The sequence below is a fragment of the Pristiophorus japonicus genome, chromosome 12 (genome assembly GCF_044704955.1).
Source record: "Pristiophorus japonicus isolate sPriJap1 chromosome 12, sPriJap1.hap1, whole genome shotgun sequence".
Taxonomy (NCBI): Eukaryota; Metazoa; Chordata; class Chondrichthyes; family Pristiophoridae; genus Pristiophorus; species Pristiophorus japonicus.
Window position 1 is genome coordinate 58660143 of NC_091988.1, and position 12892 is coordinate 58673034.

Genomic DNA, 12892 nt, shown 5'->3' on the forward strand with positions numbered 1-12892 from the left:
AGACCCTTGTAATCTGGTTTGCTTTGTGTGTGCAAAGACACCAGATCTGCTTTTTATCCCATGCCATTTCTATCTCCTGCTAGCAAGATTTATAATGCCACTCAGCCGTGTGATTGGAATAAATGCTGACATCTGCATTTACGTCACATCTGCTTCCCCCACAGAATACACAGAGCTTTGCACTTCTGATGTTATGAGTTTTATTTTATTGAAAAGAGGTCGCTAAACCTCACCCGATTTGGATTACTCCCTTCTCCTGTCCTCACCCTGTAATATTGACCCTGAAATCCCGGCCTCCCCAGGTACGTACGGTGTGTGTACGGACCCGGGAAGGCATCACAAAAGCCGGTTTTCAGCGCACAACGCGCATGCGCTGAAAACCGGCTTTTCCGATCTGTCAAGCTGGAGCTTGACAGATCGCACGCATCTCGGGAGCGAGGACATTTGCAAGGGCAAGATTGCGGGATTTACCCACATCTTGCCCAGCAAATGTCCTCAAAACTCTTGTGCCTGATAAAAGCTTAAAAGTTTAAAAACATACAAAAATATAATTTAATTAAATTAAAAAAACACTTTTTTAAAACCCTGCCCACTACCTTACATTTATTTTTAACCATTATTTTAAAAACTTTTTTAAAAACTCAGGAAAAATAATGTTCTCGAAGATATTTATTAACTTTAACTTCAATTAATTTTAATTATGTGAGATGTGTTTTTTATTTTTTATTGTATGCGTTTAGTGTGTGTTCTTTTTTCTCAATAGCAATGAGAACTCGGAGATACGGAGTAGAATACTGTACCCGATTGGCTGAGCAGTCACACGTGACTGCACCTTCTGCGTGGGAACCTGGAGGACGGGAGTGCGCTTCGCAGCACGGGAAGGAAAGGCCTCCCCAACGGAATCCCACGTTCCTCCCAGACCACCAGGTAAATTTGTAGAAATGTTTCAGGTCGGAGGCAATTGCCCGCAGGAAGCCTCCGACCGCAATTTCAGCCCCAATGGGGTGCCCTCTACTGTCCCTTCATACTGCGGCCAACATCGGCGTCTTCGAGGCGGGAACATGTTGTCATATTTGAGCACCTTTTATATAGTGCCTTTCACGACCACTGGACATCTCAAAGCACTTTACAGCCAATGAAGTACTTTTGTCACTGTTGTAATGTGCGAAACAAAGCAGCCAATTTGCACACATCAAGCTCCCATAAACAGCAACGTGATAATGACCAGATAATCTGTTTTTTTGTTATGTTGGTTGAGGGATAAATATTGGCCAGGACACCAGGGATAAGTTCCCTGCTCTTCTTTGAAATAGTGCCATGGGATAGTTTACATCCACCCGAGCGAGCAGACGGGGCCTCGGTTTGACTCATCCGAAAGACGGCATCTCCAACAGTGTAGCACTCCCTCAGCACTGCACTGGAGTGTCAGCCTGGATTTTTGAATCAAGTCCCTGGAGTGAGACTTGAGCCCACAACCTTCTGACTCAGAGGAGAGTGTGCTACACTGAACCACAGCTGACACACTGTGTAGCTTCATTTAAAGAAAAGACAGACTTGTGGGAGGAAGGCGGGGCAAAATTCAGTAGCGCCTCGTTTGGGGCAGTAACTTTTCACTTTTAGAAAATTTAGCACCCAGCATGATGCCATGCCAAATTTTGCAAAATTTGTTGTTTTTGCCCCAGCAGTGAGATGGGGGGGGGAAATAAATGAGGTATAAATGGCCTCAGCTGGGCACTATTCACAAGACAGTTACCCAGTTTCAGCTGAGTTCCATTCAGCAATCAGCCTTCAATCCTAGACTTAATCTGGCTCTTAAAGGGGAGGTCACTCCTATACATAAGAAATAGGAGCAGGAGTAGGCCATATGGCTCCTCGAGCCTGCTCCGCCATTTAATACAATTATGGCTGATCCGATCATGGGCTCAGGTCCACTTCCCTGCCCACATCCATAACCCCTTATCGTTTAAGAAATTGTCTTTTGTGTCTTAAATTTATTTAATGTCCCAGCTTCTACAGCTCTCTGAGGCAGCGAATTCCACAGATTCACAACCCTTAGAGAAGAAATTTCTCCTCATCTTAGTTCTAAATGGGCAGCCCATTATTCTAAGATCATGCCCTCTAGTTCTAGTGTCTCCCACCACTGGAAACTTCCTCTCTGCATCCACCTTGTCAAACCCCCCTCATAATCTTATATGTTTCGATAAGATCACCTCTCATTCTTCTGAATTCCAATGAGTAGAGGCCCAACCTACTCAACCTTTCCTCATAAGTCAACCCCCTTATCTCCGGCTGCTGTTCATTTTCAGCATTGTTGCACTTGAGTCAGTGATCTGTGCATCTCAGAAAAATTATGAAATGGCTGCAGTGAATCCCCCATCAAGGGACAGGGCCATACGTTTTAACAATGTGGTGCTCGAGACATTGGTGGGGGCACTGGAGACAAGGAGGGAGTCGCTGTTCCCTCCATCGGGAAGGAGGCCATCCCCGTAGGTTTGCAGGCCCACGTGGAGAGAGGTGACCCAGGAGGTATCGGCCAGCACAGTGGTGCGGAGAAGCCTCACCCAGTGCAGGAAAAAATTCAACGACCTGTGTCGGTTGGTGCAGGTGAGTACATGCTTCCACGCCTCCTCCATACCAGCCTCTCAACCCCTGTCTGTGCACATTGTGCAAACCAGCACTTCGCCACCACTCGGCCACCAAGCATCTGGCGATACTCACGCCTTGCCTACATTCACAGCTATTCAACCACGGCAGGCATATCTTCCACATATCTTACTGACACAAGTTCCTTTCTTTTGCAGGCCAAGATGGCACGTAGCAGACGGGAGCAGCAGTGGACTGGAGATGGGGAACCTGAACTGCAGCCACTGAGTGACCTTGAGGAGCGAATGCTGGGGCTCATTGGCCTGCAGGCGGTGGGCGCCGTGGCCGGCAGAGACACCGACCCCGCTGGGGGCAACAACGGTACCTTTATCCGCACTCCTTTTTTTCATCACACTCCCTCTCGCCCCACCTCCACCCCTACATCAGAAAGCTTTAGCACTTTCCAGCTCCTGATAGTCTGCATTCCTTGCTCCATTCCTGCCCCCACTGTCTTCACCTTAATGCAAGTGTTGTGCCATTTATGCTTTCAGATAATCAGGCAGCAGCTGTGGAACCTACACCTGAGCACCCTCAAGAGATTCTGGAGGAAGAGAAAGAGTCGTCGTCGCCGAGCAATGCAATATTGCTTCTCAACCGCAGGCACCAGCTCAGATACTGGCACTCGCGCTCTTTAGAGGTTAGGTTAGTAGAGGGGTCTGCACCGGGGCCTAGCGGGCTGCAGCAAGGCCAAGGGGAAAAGGAAACTTCGGGAGCCATCTTCCCGGAGGGCAAGTTTGCGCACGAGTTCTGCTCTATAGGACTCAGATGAGGACCTCGATAGGGAGACATTCGCACAAAGGGTGATGACCATGCACTACGACATTATAAGTGCAATGGAAAGGGTGCCTGAGAGCCTCTCAGCAGTGGTAAGAAGCATGGAGCAGTCAGCCTCCAACATTGCACAGAGCTCTGCGCAAACCGTGGAGCCCATCATTGCCAGTTTGCAGACGATAGTGGACTCCCAGAAAGATCGTGCAGATCGAGACCTCATGACCCATGTCATGGGTGATGTGGCAGTGCTGTAATGCAGACAATGGTTGCTGGCATGGAAGCTCAGACTGCTCTCTTGCAGTCTCAGCTTGATGCCATGCAATGTCTTGGTGCAGTCATGTAGTCAGTTAGTGCTGGAATCGATGCTCAGACTGCTGTCACGCAGTCTCAGTTTGACCGGTGTCATGCACTCAATGACTACTGGCATCGAGTCTCAGACTGCTGTGTCAGTCAGTGGCTCAGTGGTTAGCACTCTCGTCCTCGGAGTCAGAAGATTGTGGGTTCAAGTCCCACTCCAGAGACTTGAGCACAAAAATATGAGCTGACACTCCAGTGCAGTGGAGGGAGCGGTGCACTGTCGGAGGTGCCATCTTTCGAATGAGACGTTAAACCGAGGCCCTGTCTGCTCTCTCAAATGGACGTAAAAGGTCCCATGGCACTATTTCGAAGAGCAGGAGAGTTATCCCCGGTGTCCTGGCCAATATTTATCCCTCAATCAACACAAAAAAAACAGATTATCTGGTCATTATCACATTGCTGTTTGTGGGAACTTACTTGTGTGCAAATTGGCTGCCGCATTTCTTACATTACAAGAGTGACTACAGTCCAAAAGTACTTCATTGGCTGTAAAGCGCTTTGAGACGTCCGGTGGTCGGTCGTGAAAGGCGTTATATAAATGTAAGTCTGTCTGTCTGGCTGTCTGTTCTCATGCAGTCACAGCTGGATGCCACGCATGCTCTGACTGCTGCCATCGGCGCTGGGTCCACCACAGTCCACTGAGGATTTCACTGTGTAGCAGCAACGCACCACACTGTGTTCCAGCAGGTGGTGGGGATACTGAGGTGCTGCCCCGGGGGAGTGACAGTGGAGTCGGAACCTGCTGTTCTCTCTCACGATGACAACATTCCTGATCCCGCCATTGCACTTGTAGCTGCCGGTCAACCAGACTGCCACCGGTCAGCCGGAGGTGATGCAGTCTGCCAGGCCCAGATCTGGTCATGGGCATCCTGCAAGGCCATCTGTCGTCTCTGGTCCTGACACACTCCACCAGCCATGCTGCAGCAACAGGACACACACTGCGGAGGAGCACTCGAATAGTTAAAGCAAAGAAGGGATATAAAAGAAATGCAGAAGGGTGATTATTAAATACATTAAGAAAGCATTTAATGGTTTTATATACATTTTGATTGAAATGTTTCATCTTTGCTGTTGTCTCTCATTTCAGTTTTGGGGCTCGGTCTGGAAGGGAAAATGGATGTGGTAATGGGGAACCGGGAAGTGGGATGGAATTCACTGGAATCGAGCTTTGATGAGATGGTTGCGGACTGCCCTTGCAGATTTGCAACTGACCTGCTGCCTCCTCTGTTGCTGGTATTGCTGCTCGTCCTCCTCCTCCACCTCGTCGTCATCGTCGTCCTCCTCCTCCCCCTCCTCCTCGTCCTCCTCATCTCCCCCCTCCTCCTCCTCCTCCCCCTCCCCCTCCTTCTCGTCCTCCCCGTCCTCCTCGTCCTCCGGTGGTGTGGCTATGCATGGTGGCAATGGCTGTGCCCTCACGATGGCGAGGTTGTGCAGCATGCAGCAGACGACGACGAATAGGGACACCCGCTCAGGCGAGTACTGAAGGAGTTCTCCCGAGCGGTCAAGGCAGCGGAACCGTTGCTTCAGCACTCTGATGGTCTGCTCAATAATGTTCCTGGTGGCGGCATGGCTCTCGTTGTAAGAGTGCTGGGCAGGAGTGGTGGGGTTGCGGAGGGGAGTCATGAGCCAGGTGGAGAGCGGATAGCCCTTGTCTCCGAGCAGCCAGCCACGAGCTTGATGTGGTGGCTGGAAGAGAGCTGGCACACTGGTCTGCTGCAGGATGACGGCATCATGGCTGCTGCCAGGATAGCGGGCATTGACAGAGAGGATTCGGCCTGTGTGGTCGCACACCAGCTGCACATTCATTGAGTGGAAGCCTTTGCGGTTACGGAAGAGCTCAGAATTGAGAAGCGGTGCCTGCAAAGCGACGTCGGTGCAGTCAATGGCACCCTGCACCATGGGGAAGCCCGCTATCTTGGCAAAGCCACATGCACGCTCGTGCTGCTTCTCTCTGCTCATGGGGAAGGAGATGTAGTCCTTCCTCCTCCTGTATAGAGCATCTGTGACCTCGCGGATGGAGCGATGGACAGAAAACTGGGAGATGTTGTAGAGGTCTCCTGCTGCTCCCTGGAAGGATCCATTGGCGTAGAAATTGAGTGCGATGCTGACCTTGACTGCCACCGAGAGAGCCGTCCTCAGCCTGGTCTGAGGCTCGAGGTCTGGTTGCAGCAGACGGCAGAGCTCTGTGACCACATCCTTGCTGAAGTGCAGCCTTTGAACACACTGTTCCTCAGTGAAATTAATGTAGGAGAACTGCTTCCGGAATACCCTGGGAGGGTAAGGCCTCCTGTTGCCAGCCCTGTGGGGTCTTCTCCGTCTAGCCACGTTTTGCTGCCTTGACTCCTGTGCCGCTGCCTCTCCCTTTGCCGATCCCTGTGCCGCTGCCTCTCCCTTTGCCGATCCCTGTGCCGCTGCCTCTCTCTTTGCCGATCCCTGTGCCGCTGCCTCTCTCTTTGCCGATCCCTGTGCCGCTGCCTCTCCCTGTGCCGCTGCCTGCCTTTCTCTCTGCCTAAGTAGTCTCTGACGATGACGTCGGAGCAGGAGGTCGAGTGCCAAGACAGCCCCCATGAAACAAATAAATGTTGTGCTTTCAAATCTGCCCTCAATGATACAAGGGAATAGTTAGGAGGCAGAACAGTCCTTGAAGTGAAAATCCCAGCGATTGGTCCACCAGCCACTCTGCCTATGTGTTCGCAAGCTGCAAAGAGTAATGGATAACAAAAATTGTTAGTAAAGATGCGCCTTTAAGTCGCGCTCCTCCAGCCGACTTCAACTCAACTGAAGCTGTCGTCGTCACTGCCAGGCAGTAAGTGAGGGTATGCAGCTGAATTTCTCTTCTGGGGTGGTAACGGGGTGCAGCCGAGCAGGGCACTGCCAGCTGGAGCAAGGCGCTACCTCTTAGCGCTTCCACAAAACCCCTGCCCAATTCCGCGGGGGTGGGGGGGGGGCGCTGATCTCACCGTGCACAGCGAAAAAACATTTGCACTAACGGCAAGCGCACAAGAAGCCAACTGCATTTATAAAGTGCCTTTCACGACCGCAGGACATCCCAAAACACATTACAGCCAATGAAATATTTTTCTTGACGTGTAGTCACTATTTTAATGTAGGAAATGTAGCAACAGCCCATTTTCACACAGCAAGGTCTCACAAACAGCAATGTGATAATGACCAGATCATCTGTTTTTTATATTGACGTTGATTGAGGGATAAATAATAGCCAGGTCAGAGAAGAGAACTCTCTTGCTCTTCTTCGAACTAGTGCCATGGGATCTTTTATCCACCTGAGGGAGCAGACGGGGGCCTCGGTTTAACGTCTCATCCGAAAGACGCCACCTCCCACAGTGCACCATTCCCTCAGCACAGCACTGGAGTGTCAGCCTAGACTATTATGCTCAAGTCGCTGGAGTTGGACATGAACCCACCACCTTCTGAAGCTACCCATTGAGCCGTGGCTGACACAAATTTAGACTCCCATATGTGAATTAAATCAAAAACCCTCTTAAAGGGCCTTTGCTTTTGCAGTGAATTATCCTGCAATCATTTATTCTTGCTATTATGCACCCTACAGTCAAGACATCATTGATGTATTGGAGAAGATTCAGAGGAGAGCAGTCAGGATAATTCTCACATTCTCAGTCAGAGCTGAACTTGCTTTAAGAATTAGGAGCAGTAGTAGGCCATACGGCCCTTCAAGCCTGCTCCACCATTTAATAAGATTAGGGCTGATCTTTGACCTCATCTCAGTCTTAAATGGCCAACCCCATATCCTGAGACTATACCCCACCCCCCTCCCCCAGTTCTAGACTCTCCAGCCAGGGGAAACAACCTCTCAGCAACTACCCTGTCAATCCCCCTCAGAATCTTGTATGTTTCAATGTGACCACCTTTCATTCTTCTAAACTCCAGAGAGTATAGGCCCAAGCTACACAATCTCTCATCATAAGACAATCCTCTCATCCCAGGGATCAATCTAGTGAACCTTTAGTGCACCCCCTCTTAGGCATGTATGTCCTCTGAATGGAGGCTGTAAGATTGAGGGGAGGGAACATGAACCAGCTCTTTAAAACACAGACGTACAGGTGATGTAGATACACAAGCTGCTTAATTTGGGTTGTACGGTGATCGCAGAGCCAGCAGACACAGATTGAACTTTGATCGGCTTCAAGTGAGCTCAGAGATTGGAAAAAACTGTGGAGGGGGGGGGGTGAATTACCTCGATGCCTCTCTTGCTCCGCCACCACAACTTGGTTAGAAATGCCTTTTATGCAACTAAATGATGTTTGTGCCAAGGTTACGGTGACGCAATGGGAGAGACCGCAAGGACATTCATCATCTGCGCGCCCACTCACTCCCCCCCCCCCCCCCCCCCCTTCTATTTTGTGTGGGCGATGGAGAAATTCCCCAGAATCAATCTGTATCAGTATTATCATTAACACACTGCACAGGACAACAGTGAAACAAAATTGGCGTGTAATAGGGCTCCACCTAGTGGACTACTGTGGTGATGCAACTCCTGATGTGTAATAATAAAAGGGTCATGTGTCACATGTTTGTTATTGATGTCGTAAGAATATATCACATGGAGTAAAACTGTATAACACGATCGGGGGCGGGAGTGGAGGAGAATGCGAAGTATACATCGATGTGTGTAAATTCCGTAAGCTAGCAACTGTTAAGAGGTTAATTCAAATTGTGTTTATCTCAAGACTGCATTCCTCCGCAATTGTATCCCCAAGGATCTGAATCCTACTTTTGGATTCGGAGATCTGCCAATAGCTGAAAGAACGAGTTCCCAACCAAGAGCAAATTCTGACACCCCACTGTGCTTAATCATAGCAAAAGACGCCACATAATATAATTACTGCAGCAGGCTGCAGTGTGTGCAGATTTGCAGCACTGTTACCATGTATCCAGCTTCATAATGTGAGCATCCAGCAAGCAATAGATTGAAAAGAGGCTGGCATTTCAGATTAGTGATAAGTACATAAGAATTAGGAGCAGGAGTAGACCACTCAGCCCCTTGAGCCTGCTCCGCCATTCAATGAGATCATGGCTAATCTCCTACCTCAACTCCACTTTCCTGTGATCCCTTGATTCCCTTAATATTCAAATATCTATTGATCCCTGTCTTGAATATATTCAACGACTCAGCATCCACAGCTCACTGGGGTAGAGAATTCCAAAGATTCACCACCCTCAGTGAAGAAATTTCTCCTCATCTCAGTTCTAAATTGCCGACCCCTTATTCTGAGACTGTGACCCCTGGTTCTAGATGCCCCAGCCAGGGGAAACATCCTCCTGCATCTACCCTGTCAAGCCCTGTAAGAATTTTGTGTTTCAATGAGATCGCCTCTCATTCTTCTAAACTCTAAAGAATATAGGCCTAGTCTACGCGATCTCTCCTCACAGGACAATCCCCCCATCCAAGGAATCAAGTCTGGTGAACCTTTGTTGCAATCCCTCTATGGCAAGTATATCCTTCCTTAGGTAAGGAGATCAAAACTGCACACAACACTCCAGGTGTGATCTCACCAGCGCTCCCCACCCTCCCCCCGCACGATCAGGGTAGGATCAGGTAGCTCAGTCAGTCAGGGTCAGCACGATCTTGGGTTTGAATCCCTGTTGGGTTCATTCCACCCTTTGTCCCTCTGTGGATAAACTGAGCACATTATCTTAGGTTGTGGGGAGAGAATCAGGGACTGCAGGAGCCGATTGCACTATTGCATTTAAATAGTGCCTTTAACTTGCCATTCCAAAACACTTCAATGGGGAGTAATCAGACATAATTCGACACCGAACCACAAGAGGAGATATTCGGACAGTTGATCAAAGATGTAGGTTTTAAGAAGCGTCTTAAAAGGAGGAGAGGGAGGTCGAGAGGTGAGATGTTTAGGGAGAAAATTCCAGAGCTTAGGTGGCTGAAGGCACGGCCATCAATGGTGGGGCGATGGAAAATGGGGATGCTCAAGAGGCCCAAATTAGAGGAACGCAGAGTTCTTGGAGGGCTGGAGAAGGTTACAGAGATAAGGAAGGGCAAAGCCATGGAGGAATTTGAACACAAGGAAAAAAATTTTTAAATTCGAGGTGTTGCTGGACCGGCAACCAATGTAGGTCAGTGAGTTCAGGGGCGATGGGTGAACGGAACTTGATGTGAGTTAGGTTACAGATAGATATCCATTAGGAATATGTTGCAGAATCACCTTTCCATTTGGTGATGGGAAACGTGGATCAACACCACACCCTTCTTGGGAGGCAGGATGGAAGTTTATCTGAATTGATGCAATGATATGTGCACTTGTCTCGCCAATCGTACAACAACAGTCGCATGGCTCGCTGTACATTGTTAACAATTCCTAGGAGATTTGAGAGTTGAATCCTCAGCTCAATGGGCATGTGACCTCACAGCGCTCAGCTGGGTGGCAGGTACTGGGGTAAAGATTCCAATCAGCTCTGACGCTCACCATCTAACTCAGAACCACGGTCAAACAGGCTCTGCACAAAAGGCAGATGCTGAGCTATTAAATAACGGGATTAAAATGGGCATTGGGAACACGAAGCACAAAGTCCTTCCCTGGCTTATGGATCGAATAACTGATATCCGAGAGCAAGTAACGGGCTGTAATCCAATCAAGCAGTTCAAACGGCTTACATACAGTGTAATGGCTACCTGTGAGTGAATTAATCTAATCAAGGAGTTCAGATCATGTCAAAGACTGCACAAGTGAATCTTTAAAATGAGCATCAACCCAACCTTGATTACCTCAATGTCGCTGCACAGTATTTATTATGAGTGGTATCAGTTTTAGATGGGTCTTTCATTGAGGTTTGGGTTCAGCTTTGACAGCGGTATGTTCCACACCGCTGATGGTGATTGGTGTACAACAGAATTAGTGACTTGGATCTCACTACAAAAAGAAAAGAAAGACTTGGATTTATATAGCGCCTTTCACGACCACCGGACGTCTCAAAGCGCTTTACAGCCAATGAAGTACGTTTGCAGTGTAGTCACTGTTGTAATGTGGGAAACGCAGCAGCCAATATACGTACAGCAAGCTCCCACAAACAGCAATGTGATAATGGCCCAGATAATCTGTTTTTGTTATGTTGATTGAGGGATAAATATTGGCCAGGACACCAGGGATAACTCCCTTGTTCTTCTTCAAAATAGTGCCATGGGATCTTTTACGTCCAGTTGACAGCACGATGTCTCATCCGAAATACGGCACCTCCAATAGTGCAGCGCTCCCTCAGCAATGCACTGGAGTGTCAGCCTAGATTTGTGTGCTGAAGTTCCTGGAGTGGGACTTGAACCCACAACCTTCTGACTCAGAGGCGAGAGTGCTACCCACGGAGGCACAGCTGACAGCATAATTAATTAAAAAATAATCAAGTTGGTTACAGCAATATTCTACGGCCAGTGTATATTACAAAGTCCAGATCCCTTTGTGCTGTCATATGGCTCAGTATTCTCTGGGAAATCGTTTCTCGAGAAAATCTCTTCTATGCTCTGCCTTAGTCTCACTCTTTATGGGAATCTGAGAGAACAAGAGCCCTGGGAAGGCCTGTGCAGGAGATGTTTAACTCTACATCTGAAGAGGAGAGATGCAGCAACAGAGGCCTTAGAACAGGCCTTAAAAGGATAAGGTGACTATTTAGAGGGAACTATTGGTTGCCAGAAGAGAGAGAGAGAGAGGCGAGAGAGAGAGAGAAGGCGAGAGAGAGAGAAGGCGAGAGAGAGAGAAGGCGGAGAGAGAGAGAAGGCGAGAGAGAGAGAGAAGGCGAGAGAGAGAGAGAAGGCGAGAGAGAGAGAGAAGGCGAGAGAGAGAGAGAAGGCGAGAGAGAGAGAGAAGGCGAGAGAGAGAGAGAAGGCGAGAGAGAGAGAGAGAGAAGGCGAGAGAGAGAGAGAGAGAAGGCGAGAGAGAGAGAGAGAGAAGGCGAGAGAGAGAGAGAGAGAAGGCGAGAGAGAGAGAGAGAGGGAGAGAGAGAAGAGAGAGAGAGAGAAGGCGAGAGAGAGAGAGGAAGGCGAGAGAGAGAGAGAGAGAGAAGAGAGAGAGAGAAGGCGAGAGAGAGAGAGAGAGAGAGAGAGAGAGAGAGAGAGAGAGAAGGCGAGAGAGAGAGAGAGAAGGCGAGAGAGAGAGAGAGAGAGGCGAGAGAGAGAGAGAGAGAAGGCGAGAGAGAGAGAGAGAGAAGGCGAGAGAGAGAGAGAGAGAAGGCGAGAGAGAGAGAGAGAGAAGGCGAGAGAGAGAGAGAGAGAAGGCGAAGAGAGAGAGAGAAGGCGAGAGAGAGAGAGAGAGAAGGCGAGAGAGAGAGAGAGAGAGAGAAGGCGAGAGAGAGAGAGAGAGAGAAGGCGAGAGAGAGAGAGAGAGAAGGCGAGAGAGAGAGAGAGAGAGAAGGCGAGAGAGAGAGAGAGAGAGAAGGCGAGAGAGAGAGAGAGAGAAGGCGAGAGAGAGAGAGAGAGAGAAGGCGAGAGAGAGAGAGAGAGAGAGAGCGAGAGAGAGAGAGAGAGAAGGCGAGAGAGAGAGAGAGAGAGAAGGCGAGAGAGAGAGAGAGAGAGAAGGCGAGAGAGAGAGAGAGAGAGAAGGCGAGAGAGAGAGAGAGAGAGAGAGAAGGCGAGAGAGAGAGAGAGAGAGAAGGCGAGAGAGAGAGAGAGAGAGAAGGCGAGAGAGAGAGAGAGAGAGAAGGCGAGAGAGAGAGAGAGAGAGAGAGAGAAGGCGAGAGAGAGAGAGAGAGAGAGAGAAGGCGAGAGAGAGAGAGAGAGAGAGGCGAAGAGAGAGAGAGAGAGAGAAGGCGAGAGAGAGAGAGAGAGAGAAGGGAGAGAGAGAGAGAGAGAGAGAAGGCGAGAGAGAGAGAGAGAGAAGGCGAGAGAGAGAGAGAGAGAAGGCGAGAGAGAGAGAGAGAGAGAAGGCGAGAGAGAGAGAGAGAGAGAAGGCGAGAGAGAGAGAGAGAGAGAAGGCGAGAGAGAGAGAGAGAAGGCGAGAGAGAGAGAGAGAAGGCGGAGAGGAGAGAGGAGGAGAGAGAGAGAGAGAGAAGGCGAGAGAGAGAGAGAGAAGGCGGAGAGAGAGAGAGAGGCGTGTTCGGGAGGGTCTAGCTATCATTCGCTAGATATAGATCTACTTCT

At 49.4% G+C, this 12892-nt stretch overlaps 1 pseudogene; it reads right to left on the reverse strand.

The window, feature by feature from the left end:
• Positions 1-4780: 4780 nt before the first annotated feature.
• The window catches only part of LOC139277280 (putative nuclease HARBI1 pseudogene), a 20549-nt pseudogene continuing 12437 nt past the window's right edge, over positions 4781-12892 (reverse strand).